At 39.4% G+C, this 25,949-nt stretch overlaps 1 long non-coding RNA gene across 4 annotated transcripts in view; it reads left to right on the top strand.

Moving 5' to 3' along the window:
• Nucleotides 1-25,232, top strand: part of LOC126955538 (uncharacterized) — a 656,849-nt gene extending 631,617 nt beyond the window's left edge. Inside the window, exons 4-6 of one of the 4 annotated variants that reach the window (XR_007725955.1) lie at nt 6,347-6,494; nt 7,848-7,944; nt 25,218-25,232. This is a non-coding gene — a long non-coding RNA (uncharacterized LOC126955538). Of the gene's footprint in view, nt 1-6,346; nt 6,495-7,847; nt 7,945-25,217 lie in introns of those variants that run through there. The other 3 variants (XR_007725954.1, XR_007725957.1, XR_007725953.1) reach the window with 3 other exon arrangements.
• Nucleotides 25,233-25,949: the final 717 nt, after the last annotated feature.

Raw genomic sequence — 25,949 nt, 5'->3', positions numbered from 1 at the left:
CTAGGTGATAAATACCTGCTAGCATTTAACTCACTGTGGAAGTCTCAACTGGGTTCTTTGGTCTGATTAATAGTTGATTGATAATGCAACCATTTCAATTGATTTGCAGTAATTTTTTTGATGTGTGAGAGGTCATTGTATCTGTAAAATGCATTAAATGTATTAACTGACATAAATAAAGAAGAAATTGATTAAATCTATAACATTGACAGTTTTCTGATAGGTTGTATACAGATATAAATATACATTTTATAATTATTGATATAATTTGCGACTATCTTATCTGTTTTGAACTACCTAAGAAAATGCAGCTCTCTTAGACTGTTCAGGCTGCTATAACAAAAAGACCATAAACAGAGAGGCTTATAAACAACAAACATTTATTTCTCATTATGTTTTCCCATGTCCTTCCCTTAACTCTTGTTGATATTCCCTCAGGCAACATTATGCCCACATTTTCTCAGAGATGAGCAAAGCATGGGTCTATCCACAAAGAAGGCCTTTATAATAAAACCACAGCATGTCCTTGGCCCCAGAGCTCACTGTTTATGGGAAAATTGATTCAATAAATATAATTCATTAAAAGAGGCTCATAACTTGAGGTATTACTAGAGTAATTCAGTGGAATTTGCCTTTGAAAATAGGACTGTATGGGAGGCCAATTCTTAGCCTGAAGGAATTACCTGAGAACAAGACATGACTTCAAATCTACTTTACTAAACAACTCTATTCATGTGACCTAGAGTGTCCTATATATCAAGTCTGTGACCTAAGTCAAGGCATCACTTTATGGGAAACTTGCCCATAGAAATTAATGTCAGTAATCATTATCTTTTGAATATCTTCTGTAGTGCTATTTGATAATCTGTGTACAGCAATCATGGACTATTTCATCTAACTCACAGTATACATATTACTTTCCCAAAGATAAAATCAGAAATTTAATAATACTAATCAGGACTCTAAAAGAGGGACAGAGCAAGATAGCCGAATAGAATCCTCCACCAATTGTTTCCTCTGCAGGAACACCAAATTTGACAAATATCTATGTAAGAAAATAACCTTCATAAGAACCAAAAATCAGATACTAGCTCAGCCACAAGTGGGGTAGAGCACCAAGCAGCCTCTTGAGATCCCCACTTCCAGGCCTGGCTGTTGGAAGTCATTTCTGGACCTGCCCTGTTACCGAAGGGAGTCCTCTGTCTTGAATGGTGAGTCCCAGGCCTAGCAGCCTTTACCACAAGGTGAAGAGTCCTTGGACCTGAAGCGAACACCAGAGGTAGCCTGACAGTACTCTTTGTGCACCTGTGGTGGTGGCGGCCATGGGGAAAGGCTCCTCTGTCTGTGCAAAGGAGAGAGAAGAATGGGAAAGTCTTTGTCTCGTGGTGTCAGTTCCACCTTAGTCATAGTAGTATAGGGCACCAGGTAGATTTCTAAGGTTTTTACTCCAGTCCTTGGTTCCCAGATGGCATCTCTTGACCCACTTGGGATCTGGGGTAACTCACTGCCCTAAAGGGAAGGACACAGACATGGCTGGTATCACCACCTGCTGATTGTAGAGCCCCAGGACCTGGAGAGAACATAGGCTGTATAGTCAGGGAGTGGTTCCAGCAGGTCTTGGGCAAGATCCAGGGCTGTGCTGGCTTCAGGTCTGACTTGGCACAATTCAAGTGGTGGTGGCCACAGGGGAACTTGTGTCACCCCACCCCCAACTCCAGCACAAGGAGAGAGACTCTGTTTAGGAGAAAGTAAGGGAAGAGAACAAGAGTATCTGTCTTGTAATCCAGAGAATTCTTCCAGATGTTTTCCAAGACTACCAAGGCAGTACCTCTACGGTTCTGCAAGAAACACTGCATTACTGGGCTTGGGGTACCCTCTAATAGAGATATGGTTTAGATCATGACACTCAAGTCCCTTTGAATACCTGGAAAGCCTTCCCAAGAAAGATGGGTACAAACAAGCCAAGACTGCAAAGACTACGATAAATACTGAACTCCTCCTTGCAGACATGGACAAACATCTGAAAGTATCAAGGCTATCCAGGAAAACATGACCTTACCAAACAAATAAAATAATGCCCCAGGAACCAATCCTGGAGAAACAGAGATATGCAACCTTTCAGAAAGAGAATTCAAAATAGCTGTTTTGAGGAAACTCAAAAGAAACTCAATATAACAGAGAGAAAGAATTCCAAAATCTCTCAGATAAATTTAACTAAGATATTGAGATAACAAAAAAGAATCAAGTGGAAATTCTGGAGTTGAAAAATGCAATTGATATACTGAAGAATGTATCAGTGTCTCTTAATAGCAGAATTGATCAAGCAGAAGAAAGAATTAGTGAACTTGAAAACAGGCCATTTGAAAATAAAGAGTCAAAGGAGACAAAAGAAAAAAGAGTAAAAACCAGTGGCCTACAAGATCTACACAATAGCCCCAAAAGGGCAAATCTAAGAGATTTTTTGGCCTTAAAGAGGAGGTAGAGGAAGAGATAGAGGAGAAAATTTATTCAGTCGGGCATAATAACAGAGAATTTCCTAAACCTAGAGAAAAATATCAACATTCAAGTATAAGAAGGTTATATAAAACCAAAGAAGACTACCTCAAAGCATTTAATAATCAAAGTCGCAAAGGTCAATAATTTTTTTTTAAAAAAGGGATCTTAAAAGCAGCAAGGGAAAAGACACAAATAAAATACAATGGAGCTTTAATATACCTGGGAATACTTTCTCTGCTGTTGCTCAACATAGTTGAGCTTGCTCTACAACTGAAAGTACTAGCTAGAGCAATCAAAGAAGATAAAGAAGTAAAGGACATTCAAATTGAATAGAAAGAAGTCAAATTATTCTGGTTTGCAGATGACATGATCTCATATTTGAAAAAACCTAAAGACCACCAAAAAACTATTAAAACTGATAAATTTAGTAGACTTGCAGGATACCAAATCAACATACAAAAATCAGTGGCATTTCAATATTCCAACAGCAAACAATCTGAAAAATAAATCAAGAAAAGAATTTCATTTACAATAGGTACAAATAAAATTAAATACCTAGGAATTAGCTTAACTAAAGAAGTGGAAACTCTTTACAGTGAAAACTATAAAACATTGATGTAAGAAATTAAAGAGGACATAAAATTTCTAAGATACCCTAATTTCATGGATTGATAAAATGTTCATACTACTAAAGCAATCTACTGATTTAATGCAATCCCTATAAAAAAAATACTAATGACATTCTTCACAGAAATAGAAACAAAATCCTAAAATTGATACGGAACCATCAAAGACCCAGAATAGCCAAAGCTATCCTGAGCCAAAAGGACAAAACTGGAGGAATCATATTACTTGACTTCAAATTATGCTACAGAGCTGTAGTAACCACAACAGCATGGTATTGACATAAAAACAGATATATAGACCAATGAAAAAGAATCGACAATCCACAAACAAGTCCATCCATCTACAGTGAACTCATTACTGACAAAGGTGCTAAGAACATATACTGGGAAGAGGACAGCCCCTTCAATATGTGGTGCTGGGAAAACTGAATACCCATATCAGAAAAATGAATCTAGACTCTTATCTCTTGGTATATACAAAAATCTAACCAAAATGGATTAAATACCTAAAGATAAGACCTCAACTATGAAACTACTCAAAGAAAACATTGGGGCATCTCTCCAGGACATTGGATTGGGCAAAGATTTCTTGAGTAATACCCCAAAAGCACAGGCAACCAAAGCAAAAATGGACATATGGAGTCACATGAAGTTAAAAAGCTTCTGCACAGCAAAGGAAACAAAGTCAAGAGACAACCCACAGAATGGGAGAAAATATTTGGAAACTATCCATCTGACAAGGGATTAATAACCAGAATACATAAGGGGCTCAAACAACTCTTACAGGAAAAATAAATCTAACAATCCGATTTAAAAATGGGCAAAATATTTGGATAGACATTTCTCAAAAGAAGACATACAAATGGCAAACAGAAAAATGAAAAGATCCTCAACACCATTGATCATCAGATAAATGGAAGCCAAAATTAGAATGAGATACCATCTCACTCCAGTTAAAATGGGTTTTATCCAAGAGACAGGCAATAACAAATGGTAGAAGGGATGTGGAGAACAGAGAACCTTCATACACTGTGAATATAAATTAGTACAACCACTATGGAGAACAGTTTGGAGGTTCCTCAAAAAACTAAAAATAAAGCTATTAGATGATCCAGCAGCCCCATGCTAGGTATATACCCAAAAGAAAGGAAATCAGTCTCTCAAAGAAATATCTTCACTCTCATGTTTATTGCAGCACTATTTAGGATAGCCAAGATTGTCCATCAACAGATGAATGGGTAAAGAAAATATGATATTTATACACAATGGAGTACTATTCAGCCATAAAAAAGAGTAAGAATCGGCCAGGCACGGTAGTTCACGCCTGTAATCCCGGCACTTTGGGAGGCCGAGGCTGGCAAATCATGAGATCAGGAGATCCAGACCATCCTGGCTAATGCGGTGATACTCCGTATCTACTAAAAATACAAAAAATTAGCTGGGGGTGGTGGCGGGCGCCTGCAGTCCCAGCTACTCAGGAGGCTGAGCCAGGAGAATGGCGTGAACCTGAGAGGCGGAGCTTGCGGTGAGCCAATATCGCCACTGCACTCCAGCCTGCGTGACAGAAGGAGACTCCCTCTCAAAAAAAAAAAAAAAAAGAATGAGAATCTGTCATTTGCAGTGACATGGATAGAACTAGAGGTCATTATGTTAACTGAAATAAGTCAGGCACAGAAAGACAAATTTCACATGTTCTCACTTACTTGTGGGAACTTAAAATAATTGAACTCATGAAGATGGAGGGTAGAAGGATGGTTGCTAGAATCTGGGAAGAGCAGTGAAGGGATATGGGGGCAGTTGGGATGGCTAATGGGTAAAAAAAAATAGAAGAAATGAATAAGACTTATTATTCGAGAGCACAACAGGGTGACCATTACCAATAATAATTTAATTGTACATTTTAAAATGACTAAAGGAGTATAATTAGATTGTAACACAAAGGATAAATTCTTGAGGTGATGAATTCACCCTGATGTAATTATTCTGCATTGCCTGTCTGTTCCAAAATCTCATGTACCCCATAAATATCTACTTCTACTGCATACCCACAACAATTAGAAATATAAAATTAATATAAATAAAAACTAAAATAAAATACTAATCATTTCTGAGTTTATCTGAAATTCAAATACTTAAATGCTATAAATCTAGTGACTTTTAACTAAAATACACTGTTTTTTACCCCTCGAATCTTAGTTACCCATTTGTGAAATAAATATGACACCTACTCACGAGACCCTTGTCGAGTTCAATTATATTTATATAGAAGGAAGGCACTCCTCTTTCCATGGTGAGACCCAGGATGGCTGGGTGTTTTCAGTCTTCTCCTCCCAAAACCTCAGTTTTGAATATATTTTTGAGTATAATTATATTTACATTTATCTGTATACAACTATGAATGTTGGAGGTGAAGTCAATTCCGTCTCTCAGTCTTAAATGAGGCCCATTGTGGATGGATGGTGACATGGCCACCCTCTTCCCTTTCGACGTGGCATGTGATCAGGGTCTGGGTTTGCTATTGCTCAGGGTAGGGTTGCCAGATTAAGCAAGCGAAAACTTAACAAGCCCAGTTAAATTTAAATTTCAAGTAAACAAAAATTTTCTGTTGTATGCTTCATAAAATATTTTGGGCATATTCATAAAAAAATTGTTTATCTCAATTTTTTTTTTTCTGGCAACCCTAATCATAAGCCTGGGCACTAGAATCAGCAGCTGTTACTAGAGCCAGAGCCTTCTTGGCAAGAAATGGACAAGTCAGCAATTAACAGGACAGCTCTCAGAATTTGGGACAGGCACTGAGGGCCAGTCTCAAACATAAAGAAAAGGAAAAGACAGGCACAAAGAATGTGACTATACAGCCCAAGCCCCATAGACGACTTGGGAAGATTCTTTCCTCCCATTTGATTTTCCTCTTTCATTTAGGGAAACAAGCAAACAATTCTATTTTTCTGTTTACCTCAAATTTGGGAACTCTCTAGATTGACATTAATGCAACTATTTTTTTTTTTCTGTTTTAGGGTCACATGCATTCACAATACACTAAAATGTGAGAAAAGGATATCTTTATTTTCTTTCTAGTCTTTCTCGGAAGCCCCCATTTCACTGGGTGATGGAGAAAAATCTAAATTTAGTCCAGTCTGGCAAACAATTCTATCTAATAATGCAAGTGATCTTTTGGGGATAATGCAGCTTTATAGACTTAAATGTTTGATTTTTTTTTTCAGATGCTTTCTCTAATATTCGTATTTCTCAGGTACCCTGGTACCATGTTGAAGAGAACTCCAAAACGATAGAGTTTATCACCTCAGAGTCCTGCCTGGAACAACAATCACTGATTAACTTTGAGTTCTGTTACAGACCCTGTGTAGTGAGGTGAGTATTAAAGTCAGGCCTTGATAAAAGGATGAATAATTTCATGAGTTTCTGTAGATTCAGCAGGGACCAGAAGCCAGCAGAGCTGACTTTCCGTATGACTGAGGTGGAGAGATTCAGGCTATGACAGAGTGAAGGCTGAAATGTGCTGCTTCTGGCCTCAGCAACATTTGGAAAAGAGCTCAGTGACAGAAATAGATACAGGAATTGAGATAATGGGGGCCTCGTTTCTCCTCAGCTTGGGATGTGGACTGGGAAACAAGGAAGTTTTAAAAAGATTCAGGAAGGTTTGGGGAAGTCAGAACGTGGGGAAATGGATGACATCCTTCTCCAGGCCACCAGTCCCGGAGAAGCACTCCACAAGGACACCTTCAACATAGGCAGAGGTGAGGTAGAATTATCTGTGGGACAGAGATGAGGTAGAACTATCTGTGGAGGGAGGGGGCTGGACAGTGGGCCTGAGGCAGTATGAGCAGCTCCACAGACCTGGGAGAGCGTTAGAGGGATCCAGAACTCTCCCATTGAGATGAGGGGAGGATGGAACATTTCTGATTGGGCTGGTGGTCCAGCAGACTCTCAGAGTCATGATGTAAAAGAGGCTGCAGTGTGGGGAAGCATGGTCTCTCTGCAGAAAAGCCACAACCTTGTACCCCAGACATGGGCATTCTCATGTTGACCCTGAAGAGGTCTTAAGTCTAGTGAGCACATCAGACTGATCATCGGTTGAAACAGTGCAGACTCAGATTGACAGTGCATGGGTTTACATGACCCTCTTGCTTGCTATCTTCAAACACCTCTTGCCTGAGTGTCTGTGCATTTGTTCTTTCTTCTCTCAAGGATACCCTTTATTTTCCTCTTCACTCCTGTGCTTTCTTAGCCTTCAGATCATTATTCCAGTTGCCTCTTCCTAGAAGACCTCCAGGACCACCACCTGCATTATATTAAGAGACTTCTCTTCTTACTTTTCCTGCTTGTCTATTTTCTGTCCTCCACCATATAAGTTCCATGATGTCAGGGCTCTTTCTGTTTGGTTAATTTCTGCATCTTGTGATCGACTGCATGTTTGTGTGCCCCTCAAATTAATATACTAAATCCCTGAACCTCAATGGAAAAGTATTTATAAGTGGGGCCTTCGGAAGGTAATTAAATCACAAGGGTGGAGTTCTCATGATGAGATTAGTGCCCTCATAAGAAAAGACAGGAGAGAGCTTCCTCTCTCTCTCATTTGCTCTCTCTGTCTCTGTCCCTCTCTCTCTCTCTCATTTGCTCTCTGTCTCTGTCCCTCTCTCTCTCTCTCTCTCAATCTTTCTCTCTTTCTCTCTCTCTCTCCCCCCCTCCTCCGGTCATATGAAGATGCAATGAGGAGACAGCTGTCTGTAAACCGGGAAGATGGCCCTCACCAAATTCTACCACGCAGCCTTCTGACATTGATCTTCTTGACTACAGAAGTGTGAGAAATAAATTTCTGTTGTTTAAGCTACCCAGTTAATGATATTGTTATTATAGCAACCAAACTGACTGAGATATATCTTCAGTGCCTAGCACATAATGGAAATTCAATCAATATTTGTTAAAAAAATGAAAGTTATTCCATTAATCTCCTCCCATATCTACTGTCATTATTATATTGTCCTGTCATGAACTGGGCCCCTACTACATGTTGGCACCATACTCAACCATTCATTTAAATTATTTCTTACGGTTGAAATGCCCTGTTACATTGCTCAAATAGAGAAACCAGGGCTCGGGTGAGTTCATTTTGCCTGAAATTTTCAGATTAAATGTTAGTAAGTAGGAGAGTTAAGAATAGACTCAGATACTTCAAATTTTAAAGTTTTCTATTATGTTACCATGTCTTTCAAATAACAAAAATAATGTTTTCATTTTACAAGGTGCTTTGCTTTATTTTGGAAAATGTGAGGTGAATTGGAAAGAGCACTATTAACATTTTACTCTGGATAATTCCTTGCTATAGGGTGTTCTTCTGTGCACTGAAAGATGGTTATCAGTATTCCTGGCCTCTATCCACTAGGTGCCAATAGTATAAATGGTCCCCTTCCCCAGCTGTGACAATCCCAAATCTCCAAACATTGCCAAACATCTCGTGGAGGCACAATTAATCCCAAAGGAGCAACAGTGGTTTAAACTGACACCATTTGCGTGATCTTGGTCAGTTTATTTATATCTGTGAGCTCAGTCCCTTCCACCACAGAGCGGGAATTACAATATTTGCCGCCCGCACTACAAAGCTCATCAGACCAATCTGCCTGGTGAGATGAAAGGGAATCACCACAGATAGAGAGCCCATTGTATGTAAGGCATCACTCCTGCATGTTTTCTTGTTTAGTCGACCCCACATTCTTATGAAGTCCTATTATCTCTTTTTTACATATGAAGAAAGCGAGGTTCAGAGAAGTAAAGTGCCTAAAGTCACAGATTCAGCAGGTGTGAGGGAGCACTCACACTTCATAGCAAGTGCACTGGAAAAATGTGACTGGTCAACTCTAACCTACGGTATGTGTGGAAAATATGACAGACTGCTACACTTGGTTAATTGGTCAATATTATCAACCTGCAATAAGACAAACAACAACAACAAAATATGTACATATAATTATATATATATAGTTTTTATTATATTATATATAATTTTATTATATATTATATATAATTATATAATGACAACAGTAAAAATTCCCAAAAACCATAAAAGCAGTAAAAAACAAAAGTTTGAAGTATTATACATTATATATATAATTATATAATGACAACAGTAACATTCTCAAATTTATATATATAATTTTCTTTGGCCATAGTGGAAAAGAAAGTGGGAATATTAGCATACGCCTTGAATTTTAAAACTTGTGTAGACATTCTTTAATTTTCTTTATGACTATGAAAATAAACATTGTACCTTCACAGAAAGGAAACGATCCATAGATACCATTAAAAAACACAGATGAACCACTTATACAATAGCATTTTATTCTCGTGAAAGAGCAAGGTGATGTCCAACACTAGAATTCATCACATTAGTGTAATTTCATGGAGCATCGACACTTCAAACTTCTGTTTTTAACTGCTTTTATGGTTTTCGGGAATTTTACTATTGTCATTATTTTTTACATAAATGTACTTGGTGTTCTCAGTAGGGATTAAGCAGGAAAAAGTTGTATTGTTTTGGGAGAGAGAGACTACTGGGTGAAAGGGAAGAAGGAAGGAAGAGGCAGACAGTATGAAAACCATTCCAGCTGGGTGCGGTGGCTTACACCATTAATCCCTACACTTTGGGAGGCCGAGGTCGGCGGATCACTTGAGGTCAAGAGTTCGAGGCCAGCCTGGCCAACATGGTGAAATCCTGTCTCTACTAAAAAAATACAAAAATTAGCTACGCATGGTAGTGTGTGCCTGTAATCCCAGCTATTTGGGAGGCTAAGGCAGGGGAATTGCTTAAACCCAGGAGGCAGAGGTTTCAGTGAGCTGGGATCCAGCCTGGGTGACAGAGCAAGACTCCATCTCAAAAAAAAAAAAAAAAAAAAAAGGCACAGGTGGAGAAGCCGTAAGACCATCCTTTTTCTCTATGAGAGAAAAAAGTGACTTTTAAAGTACATTGCTTTAAAGTTCATAGGGAACCAAAAAAGACCCCGCATTGCCAAGACAATCCTAAGCCAAAAGAACAAAGCTGGAGGCAGCATGCTACCTGACTTCAAACTACACTACAAGGCCACAGTAACTAAAACAGCATGGTACTGGTACCAAAACAGAGATATAGACCAATGGAACAGAACAGAGTCCTCAGAAATAATACCACACATCTACAGTCATCTGATCTTTGACAAACCTGACGAAAACAAGAAATGGGGAAAGGATTCCCTATTTAACAAATGGTGCTGGGAAAATTGGCTAGCCATAAGTAGAAAGCTGAAACTGGATCCTTTCCTTACTCCTTATACAAACATTAATTCAAGATGGATTAGCGACTTAAATGTTAGACCTAAAACCATAAAAACCCTAGAAGAAAACCTAGGTAATACCATTCAGGACATAGGCATGGGCAAGGACTTCATGTCTAAAACACCAAAATCAATGGCAGCAAAAGCCAAAATAGACAAATGGGATCTAATTAAACTAGAGAGCTTCTGCACAGCAAAAGAAACTACCATCAGAGTGAACAGGCAACCTACAGAATGGGAGAAAATTTTTGCAATCTACTTATCTGACAAAGGGCTAATATCCAGAACCTACAAAGAACTCAGTCAAATTTACAAGAAAAAAAAGCTAACAACCCCGTCAAACAGTGGGAAAAGCATATGAACAGACACTTCTCAAAAGAAGACATTCATACAGCCGACAGACACATGAAAAAATGCTTATCATCACTCACCATCAGAGAAATGCAAATCAAAATACATAGACCAGGGAAACCCAAGCCTACCTTTTTAAGGGAACTTCATGTAGTTTGGAGACTTTTTTGACTTCTGTGAATTGTATCAACAGCTTTCCTGGTTCTCAGGGGATAACTATCTTCTACAGAAAAATCTTTCTTTTCTGTAGATAGAACAATCTCTCTCTCTCTCTCTCTCTCTCTATATATATATATATATATATGTAAATACATATATATACACACACACTCATTATATAATCACTCTTTATATGTTTCTCAGTTGGGCCCTGAGCGCTGCAGCTTGTCTCCGTTATCTGGAAGCTGATTGCATGCCTCCCTTCTCTCCCTGGCACAGCAGCTGGGAGCAACTTGCACATGACCAGGCTTTATCATTTTACATTGGAAAGAAAATGTTTCCATCAAGGATATCAGTGAAGCCTCATGTTCAATCTTTTGCGAAGTCCGGACAAGGGGAAACGTTGTCAGTTTTTTCTTAACCAGAAGAACATAGAAGCCAGAAGAGACAGTGCTGAACTATTGTCCCCTAAATCAGTTTCCGGTGGAGGAAAGTGAGGCTCAGGGAGGTAAAAGTGACTGCCTCAACTGGTTCATCAGCACCAGTGGCAGTGCCATAAGGAAACACCAGGCCTCCCATAACCACTCAGTGTCAGAAGCTCAGGCAGCCACAGGTGTGTGAGGAAGGGGTGGGGACATTCCAGAAATGCAGCTGTCAGGACTTTTTAAAATTGTTTTTCTTTCCTCTTGGGTCAATCATTGGGTTTTTACATTCACTGTGGTCACCTGAGCCAGATACCGCAATTGCATACCCTGGAGAAGAAACTGATGTGATACCCAAGACTAACACTTAGTTCCTTCTTTGCCTCTAAGGACTAAGTGGATTTGAGATTTTAGGCAAGTGATTGTCCCTTTCTGAGCCTGTGCTTTTTTTGTTTGCTTGTTTGTTTTTTGCTTTTTTGTTTTTTAATTATCATGTCTTTTATTATTAACAACAATTGCACACTTTTTGTTGGGGAAAAAAGGTATACAAATTGAAAAAACAGTTAACAATGTTTCCTTAAGGAGAGAAGTGTTAATGCTCTTCTCTAATTAGGTTTTCAATGGTATTTGGTTCTAATTTTTTATTTTCAATAACTTCTTTATTTCCCTTGGGATATTGAAGCTTTACTTAATCTTATTCTTTCTAAGTAGGGTAGAGAATTCCTGTTTCAAGTCTCCACAAAATAAAATCCCTTTTCCTGACATAGTAGAAAGGACAGATGCTTGGATGTTTGGTTGGCAGGGGAAGGGAAAGAGTCCAGGCGCTAGTGATAGAAATATTCAACCAAATCCTCCAGTTTTCGACTCCACCACTCACTGTGGTGCCTTCCTCAAGTCCTTGGAGCTCCAAGTCTCTGGTGAATATTTCAGGCAATGGGAGGAGTCCCTCAATGAGGCAAAACGCTTTTCTCTCTGTCTCTTTCTGTGTGTGTGTATATGTATATGTGTATGTGTGTATATATATGTATATGTATATGTATATACATATCCTGTTGTTGCTTCCTCCTTAAACTCCACTAGAATAACAATGAAAGATATTTAACAAATTAATCCACAAATGTGAATAGTTGAGAGATGCCAACAATTTGAAAGATGGAAAAGAGGTCTGCAAATGCCCATTGGCGTAGCACAGCTGAGAAAGCTCACTGAGGCGCAGAGTGAGATGCAAAGGGACGGCCAGTGCAACATGGGCCTGTGTTTTTTAATCAACAATATGAAGGTATTGAAACTGATCCATAGTCTTCAAACATTTTCTTTTAGCGGGGAGATCTATTTCTCGAGTGAAAGGTAACTGAAACTGTCATGCATGAAACAAACCCAAGCAAGCAGCTGCAGTTGCATGGTCAGCTAAGCCAAGGGCAGAGAGATGAGCCAGATGGGCTTCCCATCCCTGGAGGAAGCCCCTGTTCCCAGAGGGCAGGCCCGGAGGCTCCTTCCCAGGTTCTTGGGGCATCACCAAAAAGTTGAAATCCCTGTGTTTTATCTCCAAGGGTCTCTAACCTCCTGTAACACTACTCTGTGAATGCAATGAGACCATGTAAGAAAAGCACTGAATAAAACCAAGAGCCTCATGTTTTGCAGCTATGCTGATTTTAATCTTTGATGGTAATGGGCCCTTGTATCTGACCTGCAAAGCATTTGGGCTGCTGGCTTTGCAAGGCATTGGCAAGAATAATACCTAAGGTAGAGCTTCAACAAGATGGCTTTGTTTTCTCCTCCAAGAATAAGGGACTGAAAAAGTGATGAATAACTCGGAAAAAAATAAAAGAGAACGAGAGAGAACAAAGCAGCTTTTCCTGATGAAGCATTTCCTCTAATCTGAAAGCTAAACACGGAAGCCAGGGAGTGCAGGAATCGCCCTGGCTGTGGTTAGTCACCATGCCGCCACCCCCAAATTCTTCTCACCACCAGATCAGCCAGGGAACGGCTTGCTGAAACCTGCTGGCTCTTTCTTGTGACCTGGAAGGATGACAGAGAGGCTGACATCCTGGAAGACCTCATTGCCCTGGGTTCCTTACGAATCACAGAAGGGAACTCATTCACTCATTGATTCATTCAAGAATAGTATAGACTCTGCAGAGTAGAGAAAACATGTATCTCACTTTTCCAGAGTCAACAGCTTGTGAATTTCCTATATGCCAAGTCTTTAGAACTCAGGGATGAATGGAATTTCACAGGCTGTTCCACCTCTGAACTTAAGTAAGGCAACACTCACATCCCCTCTAAGAAGCCCACCTTAGCCTCATAGTCTGGATAGATTTCCCTATTATGTGCTACCACAGCAGTTATTCACTGTAACATCAGTCACATCCACTTCAGTGTAAGTTCTAGGAGGACAGGACATGTGTCTCTAGTGGCAGAAGAGACTGGCATGACAACAGCCCCCAGTAGGTGTTCTAGAAATTCAGGTTAGAAGAATTTAACTGTGAAGCCCAAGGCAGGGGGATCACTTGAGGTCAGGAATTCGAGACCAGCCTGGCCAACATGGTGAAACCCCATCTCTACTAAAAATACAAAAATTAGCCAGGTGTGGTGGTGCACACCTATAGTCCCAGCTATGTGGGAGGCTGAAGCAGAAGAACTGCTTGAACTCGGGAGGTGGAGGTTGCAGTGAGCTGAGATCGTGCCACTGCACTCCGGCCTGGGTGACAGAGTGAGACTCCATCTCAAAAAAAAAAAAAAATTTAACTGTGCTTACCACACCACACTGTGTACCCAACTACTTGTCTGTCTTCCCTCTCTACTCTCCCTATGGGGTATGAGCCCCTACGAGCCCCTAAAGGCTGGAACCTTACCTCTTCCTGCCTGGCGTCACATGCACCGTCTCATTCTGTTGTGCAAAGACGTGAGCCAGGTCTGAATTCAAATCCATGACCCTGACACTTCCTGTGGGGTGCATATCCTGTTTCAGTTTCCTCATATCTAAAAATAAAATGAAAACGCAATTTCCACACCTACAGCTACGAAAAAGCTTAGAAAGAATGCCAGTGATCTGCCTAGGACAATCCATAGCAAAGCATGGCCACACAGTAATTGCTAGCTATTAATAGAAACTTCAATTTGTTTAAACTCCTAAAGCTCATTGAATTGCTGGAAAAAAACAGCCTCTAGAGAACTTCTGCATATGCTTTTTTTCAGATTCGCCACGTTTTAACATTTTGCCACATTTGCTTCATCATCCTCTATTTTTTTTCCTTTTCTCTCTTTCAAATATTGTTAAATATAGTAATGCACACATACATACATACACATACACGTATGCGTGTGAAATATGCATTCTAAAATTATTGTTTTCTATACCATTTGAAAGTAGATTAGCTACATGTTGTTCTTTTATTTTTTATATTTCCATGTGTATTCTCTAAGAATATTCTTTTAAATAATTTAACCACAATGGTATTTCATTTAGGAAATTTAACATTGTTATAATATTTTCATCTAATCTACATTTTTATATGCCATATTTGTCATCGTCCTAATAATGCGCAAGTCCTCTTCCCTTCAAAACGGGATCTGGTCCATTTAGCAACTGTGTCTGTTGAATTCCCTTTAATTCAGAAGTTTCTTCAGTATTTCTCACTTTCATGACACTGACATTTTTAATAAACACAGGACCCTGGTAGCATATTCTTTAATGTGGGTTTGTCTGAAGCTTTTTTATGATCAGATTCAGGTTATGCATCCCAATGGGGATACTCATAAGTGATGGTGTTCCCTCTCCATGCACACATCTAGAGGCATGTGACATCCATCTGTTCCTTATTGCTAATGTTAATTTTGATCACACTGTCAAAGTGCCGTCTCTTTATGCCACTGTGTAGTTACTACTTTTCCCCTTTTCAACCACTATGCAGTCGGTGGAGGACCTTTTGAGACTATACGAGTATTCCATTCTCAAAATTCCCCAGAGATTTGGTACCCGTGGAGAATTCTTGCCCAACCAACCCTTCCTAGGATGATTGGAGCACTGTGAGTTCACAAATCTACCACCTCCACTTTTGTCATAGGTTTTCTACTCTAAGAAGGAACTATCTCTAAAGAGCCAAGACAATGTATCTGAGGACATTTTTTCCTGTTACCACAAAGAAGTAGGAACCTTGTGTCCTGGTGAGAGGCCATGCTGGAGACAGGGGTTTGTATGTTACATCTATAGGAGTGCTGAGAAAGGCTGGGAACAAATCAGACCCTAAACCCAGGGAAATGAGAGACCTTGAGCATGAAGGGCTAGAAAGAAGATGAATTACAGGAGATTCGTTGGTGTCAGGAGAGTCTGGGCACCAGCTACAGGCAAAGGCAGGTCATACAGCACTGGGGCCACAATCTAGGTGGTCCGCTAGGAGAGTCTCTTCCTTTGAGTATGTTTGCTCTTCCATAAACCTGTGACAATCATACTGATGTCATATCATTTTCCTGTGTTTAGGTTGACGTTGGATGCAAAGTGCCAAGCACACCGTTTAACATCATGTAACTGCTCATTAAATGCCCCCCTTCCCTTCTTCCGTTCTCTTACACTGTTCAGATATCGCCATGGAAACTCACCTCTCTGCTTTCACTGAGGCCCCTTTAAAATTTTTACAATTACTTTAACAGCTCATTTTTTTTTTCATCTCAAATGAGAAATTCTGAAGGTAATAATATACCATATTTGCTGCTAACAGTAAATTAAATGCAGGGTCAAAACTGCTTCTGAACTCAGCTAGGAAGTCTCATGGAGGCTTTTATTTGAAAATTTATTGCATTATTCTTGATAAATTAAATATAACAAAACTAATTAATTATTTTCCATGATAATAATGATATCTCCATTTTATTGTCATTAAGATACAATAATTATAATTGCCAGTTTTAAAACTGGATACCTAACACTTAGCAGGCTCTTAATTAGATGCTTTGCAGTCATTACTTATAGTCCTCTCAACTGACTTATACCAGCATTCTCTCCACTTTACAGATGAAGATATTGAGGCTCAGAGTGTCTGTGGGATCTGCCAATGGTCTTATTCCTGAAATATGGCAAACCGGGCGGTAAAAATACTCTGTCTCCAAATCATGTACACTTTGGTTTTTGGCAGTGATTTCGATGTGATAAAAATTCCATGTTTTCCATGAACTTCTGTATTTGACTTAGCATAGAGTCAAATGTAATTAACTATGTAATTGAGACAGGGATGGTTGTTGCTCACCTCACATTCCATGTGCTCCCCTTCATTTCTCGCTCTTCCTTGCAATGAGGTTGAGGCCAAGTGACTCTTTCTGGCTAATGAATTGTAAGCACAATGACACATGTTTCTTCCAGGCTGAGGCAATTACAGTCTGGTTTGCTTCTTTCCTCTCTCTATCCCTGTGCTGAAGCAACCTTAGAAGTGACAGGTTAAGGGGCTATATTATAAGGTGAAGAAAGCCTGGATCCTTGAGTCACTGGATGGAGAGTCATCCCAGGATCCTAGGCCAACTGCATTAGACTTTGTGTGTGAAAGAAATCAACTTCTGTTGGGCTAAGCCACCATGATTATAAAGTTTATTTGTTACTGCAGGACAACCTAGCCCACTCTAATAGAACGGTTAATCCTTTTAGGTGACAAGTTAACATGGGTGGTGTAAGAAACTCATGATTTGGGACATCAAGGAGGCTAGATGCCTCTCCTTACAATCATCAAAGTGAAAACTGAATGCCATGACCTCTATATCTATTTTTAGGCAAATTAAACATAGTCTTGTTATTATTTTTTAAGGGGGGAAGTGTTAAAAATGAACCTCTTCCTTTTCTTTATTGAAATTTAGTTTAAGCTGAATGAATGAAACTTCCACTGCAAGCAAACAGGGTAGAAGAAGAATAATCCTCATGAAGTGGTTGTTGTACACTCAGGAGGACATGTTTTAAATAATGTTCCACAAAAAGCACCTGCAAACATCAGAATCTAAAGGAAAGAAATCACAACAAATGAGATTCAACTTGACTAGGGAAAATGATTTTCTCTATCACTTTTACACTGCAAGGCTAGGCTTTGTCTGAATCTTATTAATACGAGAGCAATGCCAAGATAACTAAGACTGATAAAGAATAAATACAATTTAACCGGATTCAGCTACAAATATCAGATGTTTTGAAAGATTATCGTAGTGGCTCAAATTTGCTTAATTCTTTTATAAAGCAAGTTTTTATTTGACTATAAAATATTTTCCAATTTCCCTGGATGAGAAATGGCAAAAGAGGTTAATTAAAAGTCAACTGAAGACTACTTAGGCACTTAAACATGTAATTTCTTGAGCTTCAAACTTAAATAGCTGAAACTATTTAAAAAATAGCTTATTATTGTAATTCATGCATTTCTTCTTTAAATATATTTTTCTTAGTTTGATTTAAAATCTTATACTAAAAGTTTGAAAAAAAAAACCTAGACATTTAATAATCATTCCATATTTGAAGGAATGAATGAGAATATATATTATGCCAGCATAGAGAAGGGTACAAGGGTCTCTTCTGATCCCCAGAACACTAATCACAGGCTTCTCTGTACCTCTTTAATTATATTTTCTTTCTCACCTCTGTGTTCTCACCCTGGCACCTTTCCTCTCTCTATGTTGGATTATCCAGCTGTTACACATCTATCAGGATCCTATTACTTACTCATGACCCAGGTTAAACTGTTCTTCCTCTGAGGTGCTCTTTCAGACTCTCATGTTCTCTCTCTTGATTTCCTATTACATTCTTTGGGCAATTCCCTCATCATTTCAGGAAGTTTGTAATTTTTACTATTTTTTAAATTTTATTTTGATATTTATATTCTGCCATGCACTGAATGCTTGTGTTTTCCCAAAATTTATATACTGAAGCCTAAATCTTCAATGCAATGATATTTAGAGGTGGAGTTTTGAGGAGTAATTAGATCATGAGACTAGAGCCCAGATGTATGGGACTAATGCCCTTTTAAGTGGCTAAAAAGGACCAGAAGTCTTTCTCTTTGACATGTCCTCATGACAGTGAGAACACGACCATCTGTAAACCAAGAGGAAAGCATCCACGCTGATCTCAGAACCCCAGCCTCCTGAACTGTGCTAAATAAATGTCTATTGCTTAAGGCACTTTATCTATGGCATTCTGTTATAGCAGCATGAACTGACTCAAACATAGGCCTTATCACTTCCTTTTTACTGTGTATTTCCTGAGATTAAGGAGGTTACCTAATGCCTTGTACGGCATCCCTTGCTTGGGCTTGGTAGTGGAAGGAAGTATCAAGTTTCTCATATTGTGTCTATTTCAGAATCTATGTTCAGTTCCACCTCCACTAGCAAGTAACTTTTCCCATAAAGAGAAGGAAGAATAAGCACATACTGCAGCCTAGAAACAAGGTCAATTTTCAAACTCAAGGCCAACTATGGACTTGAATGAGGCAGAGTTGTATGGCCATGAAGACAGATAAATAATTTTAGCTGGGGTTTAAAAGTGATTAGCAGACATTTTTAGAGTATACTGTCAAAAAATAAACACTTCTTTATTGATATTCGAAGTTAACTTTAAACACTTATTAAAGACAAATTGAGGATGTTCTGCAATTAGTAATAGGATTCTGAGAAACTCTTCTCATTATGGATTAGCTGTTCATGCAACACAACGAATGAGCCTTTTTTTGCCTTCAAGAATGCCTATCAGAACTTTTAAGACTTGGAGGCCTCATGTTTTCTCAAGGCTCCAAGCCCTTTTACATATTTCTCATCTCCCTGAAGCCACCTGAAGTTTACCAAGGTAACTCCTTTGCCAGGAGTTTTCTTAAAAAAAAAAAAATATCACTGGTACACAAACAGGCACATAAACCAGTAGAGCAGAATATAGAACCCAGACACAAGGCTGCACACCTACTACCACCTGGTCTTTGACAAAGCTGACAAAAACAAGCAATGGGGGAAAAGACTCCCTATTCGATAAATGTTGCTGAGATAACTGACTAGCCATATGCAGAAGATTGAAACTGTACCCCTTACTTATACCACATACAAAAATCAACTCGTGTTGTACTAAAAAGTTAAATATAAAAGCCAAAACTGTAAAAATCCTGGAAGACAATGCAAGTAATACCATCCTGGACATAGGAGTCAGCAAAGATTTCATGACAAAGACACCAAAAGCAATTACAACAAAAGCAAATATTGACAAATGGCATGTAATTAAACTTAAGTGTTTCTTCACAGCAAAAGAAACTATCCACAGAGCAAACAGACAATCTACAGAATGGGAGAAAATTTTTGCAAACTATGCATCTGATAAAGGTCTAATATTCAGCATCTGTAAGAAACTTTAAAAAATTTACAAGAGAAAAACTAACAACCCCATTAAAAAGTGAACAAGTGACATGAACGGACACTTTTCAAAAGAAGACACACATGTGGCCAACAAGCATATGAAAAAAGCTCAATATCACTGATCATAAGATAAACTCAAATCGAAACCACAGTGAGATATCATCTCACACCAGTCAGAATGGCTGTTATTAAAAAGTCAAAAAATAACAGATGCTGACAAGTTTGTGGAAAAAAACATGCATACACTCTTGGTGGAGTGTAAATTAGTTCAACCATTGTGGAAAGCAGTATGGTGATTACTCAAAAACTAAAAGCAGAACTACCATTTTACCCAGCAATCTCATTACTGGGTCTATACCCAGAGAAATACAAATCATTCTACCATAAAGACATCCACACAAATGTTTTTGCAGCACTTTTCACAATAGCAAAGACATGGAATCAACCTATTGTTTATCCATCAGTAACAAATTGGATAAATAAAATTTGGTACACATACACTATGGAATACTATGCAGCCATTAAAAAAGAATGAGATTATATCTTTTGTGGAAACATGAATGGAGCTGGAGGCTATTATCCTCAGCAAATGCATGCAGGAACAGAAAACCAAATACTACATGTTCTCACTTATAATTCAAAGCTAAATGGTAGGAACTCATGAATACAAAGAATGGAACAACAGACACTAGGGTCTACTTGAGTGGAGACGGTGGGAGAAAGGAGAGGAGCAGAAAAAATAACTATTGGGTACTAGGCTTAATACCCAGGTGATGAAATAATCTGTACAACAAACCCCCATGACATGAGTTTACCTGTATAACAAACCTTTACTTGTACACCCGAACCTAAAATAAAAGTAAACAATTTTATATGGATAAATTATAACGGCTTACAAATACGCTCAAACACACATATGTTTGTGTGTGTGTGTGTGTATATATATATATGCATATGTATATTTATGTATATATGTTTTTAATAGCTCTAATTAATTACAATTCAAAGTGGTAATCAATAATTGCATGCAAGTTTGCTCCAAAGTACACCTGTGAAGATGAAAGGAAAAACTCCGTGAATAACTCAAGCTCCTTATCGAACCAGTGTGCAGCATGTATTACTAATATTAAAATAACTTCTAGTAAAAAATTTTACCAGGGTAACTTCACACTCTTCTCCAATGTCACTTCTGCTGGGAAACAAAGACAAATCTTCTCCCGTCTTTCTTCCCAGCTTCCAGCTAAGTTAGTTTCTCTCACGTGCATCCTGAACTTTCACTATTATAGCGCTTGTTGACTCTAATTCCCTTTTTAATTGCCCCTCTTCTCTGATAAACTATAAGCTTTATGAAGGTAGGAACCAAGCCTATCATCTTGTTAGCTGTTAAATTTCCCTTGCTTAGGACTTTGTATTGACATAATAGACACTCTGAAAACATCTGTTAAAAAAAAAGTAGTCACAGTTGTCAGTCTTAGGCAATGAAAGAGGAGAAATCCAGGCAAACCAAACCAGAGTCTTGTCTTTCAATTACCTCTGGCGAAAGTTTCTCACACTATTGAGGAAGAGATTGGCATTTACACTAGAAATCTACTGTACAGTAGTATAGTACAATGCATTTGTTAAAAATATGGTAAACTGGCCGGGCGTGGTGACTCACACCTTTAATCCCAGCACTTTGGGAGGCCAAGGGGGGCAGATCACAAGGTCAGGAGATGGAGACCACGGTGAAACCCCATCTGTACTAAAAAAAAAAAAAAAAAGAAAAAAATTATCCAGGCGTGGTGGCACGCGCCTGTAGTCCCAGCTACTCAGGAGGCTGAGGCAGGAGAATGGCGTGAACCCGGGAGGCAGAGCTTGCAGTGAGCCGAGATTGCACCACTGCACTCCAGCCTGGGCGACAAAACGAGACTCTGTCCCCCCCGCCAAAAAATGGTAAACTACTTAGAGTTCTAATTTTGTAGATTAAGTTTAGTTACTTTCATCTGCATGGGTTGCTTCCTCCTAAAGTTTTCTGTAAAAGAATTTGAACAAATTATTTCATAGAGAGATGCCTGGACTCTGGGGCCCCTACCCCAAATCATTGCTGTCAAGTTTTGTCCAGAGAATGGACATTACCATTTAAATGTCTACTTTACATATATTCATGACGAGGAATAATGACTAAGGTTAACACAAGCTCATAGTTGTTGAGTACTTACTATGTGCCAGGCACTGTGTTAAGTAATTTGCATCAACTATCTGAGAGTCATGACCCATATACCAGGTTGGCACTCTTATTATCCTAATTTATTAATTTATATACCTGACATTTACTGGCTTCATACCATGTGTAAGATATTGAACTCAGCATCAGGGATACAATAGGGAATAAAATACGTATAAATTATACTGGAAATTACATTCTAGTAGAGAAGAGGAGAGAAATGAGAAAAACTGAACATGCCAATTTTATTAGATGTTAAGAATGTTATAAAGAAGTGTCAGTAGAGAAGAGAAAAAGAGTTCTAGGAAGTGCAATATTGCACAGAGTTCAGGGAAAGTGTCTTAGTCTGTTTGGGCTATTATAACCCATAAATCATGTGGCTTACACACAACAGACATTTATTTCTCACTGTTCTGGAGGCTGGAGATTCCAAGATGAAGGTGCCAGCAGATTCGAAGTCTGGTGAGGGACTCGCTTTCTGATCATAGCTAGTGCCTTCTCACTGCCACATGGTGGCATAGTCACTGTCCTCACATGGTGGAAGGAACAAAGCAGCTCTCTGGGGCCTCTTTTATAAGGGCACTAATCTCATTCATGAGGGCTCCACCCTCATGACCTACTAATCACCTCTTAAAATTCCCACCTCCTAATACCATCACTTCGGGGATTAGATTTCAGCATAGGCATTTTGGGGGGATGCAGATATTCAGACCACAGCAGAAGGCTTCACTTATAGGGTGCATGTGAGCAGAATTCTGAAGGAGGTAGGATGGAGAACCATTCAGATATCTTAGGGAAGAATATTGTAGGCAAAGACAGTAGCATGTGCAAAATTCTGACATAGGAGCATATTGGAGTAGTTAGGGAATAGCAATGAAACCAGTGTGGTTAAAATCAGTGAGTGAACAAAAAGCAATTGTGAAGAAGGGGCCAGATCATATAAGACCTTGTTGGCTATTTTGAGGATTAAGGCTTTATTTTGAGTGACAGATGTTGTTGGAAGATTTTGTGCAGAAAATGATCTGGTTTACATTTTAAAAGGATATTCTGGCTTCTGTAAAGAGGATAGCTTGAGTGGGAAAAGGGAAGAACTAAGAAGTTTCAATAGGAGGCTATTACAATAACCCAGGTAAGAGGGCATGGTGGCTTGAAACAGTGTTTTATTGGTGGAGATGATGAGAACTGCTCAGGTTCAGTATGTATTTTTATGTGGAGCTCACAGGATTTGCTGATGGATTGGATGTGGGTTATGAGAGAACAAGAGAAATCAAGGATGACACCAGAATTTTTGCCCTGAGCAACCAGGAATATGGAGTTGCTATTTACTAAAATGCTTAAGATTGAAGGAAGGACATATTTGGGAGAAAAGAACAAGAGATTGGACTTGGACTCATTAGGTCTGAGTTTCCTATTAAATATCCAGTGGAGGTGGTAAATACGGGTTGGATATATGTGTCTGGAGTTCAGCCGACTGCTTAGGCTGGAGACACAAATTTGGCAATGCTCAATGTAAGAATGGTATTAAAAACCCTAGAAACTGAGCTGACTCATCCAGGAAACGAGAGTTGAAAGAGTAGCAGTTCAAGGACTGAGACCTGGGGCTGCCCAACATTTAGGTATTGTGTTCATTCAGGGAAGCAGATGCTCAGACACTGTTAGGAGGGCAAGAGGCTTCTTGGGACATTTTGCCTGTGACAGACAAAGGGGAAGGAAGTGGACTTGCATGAGGAAAGGCTTCAGACCACAAAGCAGATCTGATAGCTTGAAACAGAAGAGTCTGCAGGAGGCAGGATTGGTAGAGTTAGCCTCCAATTTTGATACGGCTCTGATAAGATTTTGGGCAACCCAAGGAAAAAGGTGGCATTTTTGCAGAGCTCCACTTTGGATAAACATGGCCAATCCCTAACGCTCTTGCTGTGCTCTGTCACTGATTTGGGGCTTCTGACAAATCTTCGTGTCAGCTTGAACTCTGCAGTAGACTCCAAACACTCTGCAGCTGAAGCCTGGTTGCAAATGGCCCTGCTTGCAACTAAAAGGCAAGTTTGTTCTTAAATGAAAATCTGAACAGCACACTTCATTGGCTGCCACAGATACCACTTGTGGCCATATGGATGCCCCAGCACAGAGAGACTAGGCAACTAGGCTGAATTCACAGAGAAAGTAGGTGGATATAAGTTCTGGCAGCCAGATTGTGGATGTGGTCCTCCACTGTGCATGTAGGACAATGTCAAATAGTGAATTAAACTTTATTTGACATTGTACCTAGAACTCCGTTAAAGAAGCACTACAATTGGTTTGGGTAGCTGTGTACCAATTTGATAGCTCCCCCTTTTCTTTTGTTCTAAAACTTTATTGGAATGTCTGCCTCTCCTACTTACCTGACTCACCATAGCAGCCACACCAACACTACATAGTTGATTCCTGAGCCAAACTCAAAGTATTTGCAGATAACTCACAAATGTTCCCTCCTCAATAAAGCTATCTCTGGTTCTCTAAGGAACGGTAGGTATTCTTGGACTACTCTAAAGCTGCATAGCATTTTATCCTAATTATCCTTATCACGTTCTACCTTTCATGATAAGTATGTGCCCCACTTCCCTATTCTTCAGCATCAGTCCTTCCTCCTGCATGGGCAGACTGAGGGACTCAAGCCCTATGCCTGACCCATTGCAGGCTCCTTCTGCTACTCTCCAGCCACAGGTCTTTATCAATCTTCCCTCCTTTCTCACTCTTCAGGGCCTTTTTCACAAGCTGTTCTTTCTCTTGGAATGACTGCCCAAGTTTCAGCATGAGAGCTCTCTTCTTTGAAAACATTTCCTCTCCTACCTCCTACTAATCTCATCTAGATGTCTCTCCTCTGTGCTCCTACTCACACTATACTGATGACATTTGAAGATTTTTGATGATGACCTGAAGTCAGAAACGCCTTTTACAACATGACCTGGTACACAAACCCGCATATACAGAGCCTCCTGTGCAATCAGAACACAATTGTTTTACCAAACTCTTGTATCTTTACTGCAGTACAACGCACCCTGATATATTCTGGCCTATTTTATTCCTTTAAAACATGCTGTCTGCAGCCCAGTAAATTGATTTAATGACCTGCCAGTGGGTCTCAACATACAGCATGAAAAACACCACCCTTCGTGAGCCTTCGTTAATACACTGGGCTCACAATGCTGACATCATTAGTATAGTTGTCTATTTCTCCAGGGAGGCAGTAAATGCTGAGGATAGAAATCATATCTTATTATTGTTTTTCCTTCTATTTCAGCACCAGGAAATGTCTAAGAAATGAATAAATGAATGCATGCAAGCTCGGAGGTCTTGACAATAACCTACTTCGAGTTTGAAAATGCAGCACCGGAATGTTTGCATTCGACTTACCAGAAGCTTCTCCCTCACCTCTTGGCTGTGAACCTCCATAGCGCCCTCCCACAGCATGTCAAAGGTGTTGTTGGATCAGCAGTCCCCCTATTCTGGAACATTTTATCTTTCTACTTCATTTGTGTTGTTTGTGTTGGAGGTACCCCGATCTTACAGAGCTATTTCTCTGACTTTAGATGATGGGCACCCAACATAAGGTGAGCCAATTTCTAAACCTGAGACCAGAATGCATGTGAGTCAGTTTTTCTCCAGGCATGGGAAGACAAGTTTTCTGCTACATGGAGTAAGCCAGGCCATAGAGTATGATGTAGAGACCGAAGAACCAAGGAAAGATAGAGTAGGTATCCTGACACCATTTCTAAACCCCTTGTTCCAATTTTTTAAAAGCCAGCAGAGCTCTGCATATTTCCTGTTGGGTGATTCAGCTGTCAAGTGCCCCAAGATGCTTTCACTAAGTTCTTTATTCATTGGCGTTATGGTCTTAACAATACCACTGGCTTTTGTCAATTTGATGTAGGTTTCTGTCAGTGGGGAAAAATAAGTCCAAAATCACACAATCCAAATGTACCAGAGAAGCATGTGGCTGGGTAGACAGTGATTTGTGGTTATGACTAAGTCT

This window comes from Macaca thibetana, chromosome 5, assembly GCF_024542745.1.
Source record: "Macaca thibetana thibetana isolate TM-01 chromosome 5, ASM2454274v1, whole genome shotgun sequence".
Classification (NCBI taxonomy): domain Eukaryota; kingdom Metazoa; phylum Chordata; class Mammalia; order Primates; family Cercopithecidae; genus Macaca; species Macaca thibetana.
The sequence above is the reverse complement of the archived record's forward strand: the minus strand, read 5'-3'. Positions and strand labels throughout refer to the sequence as shown.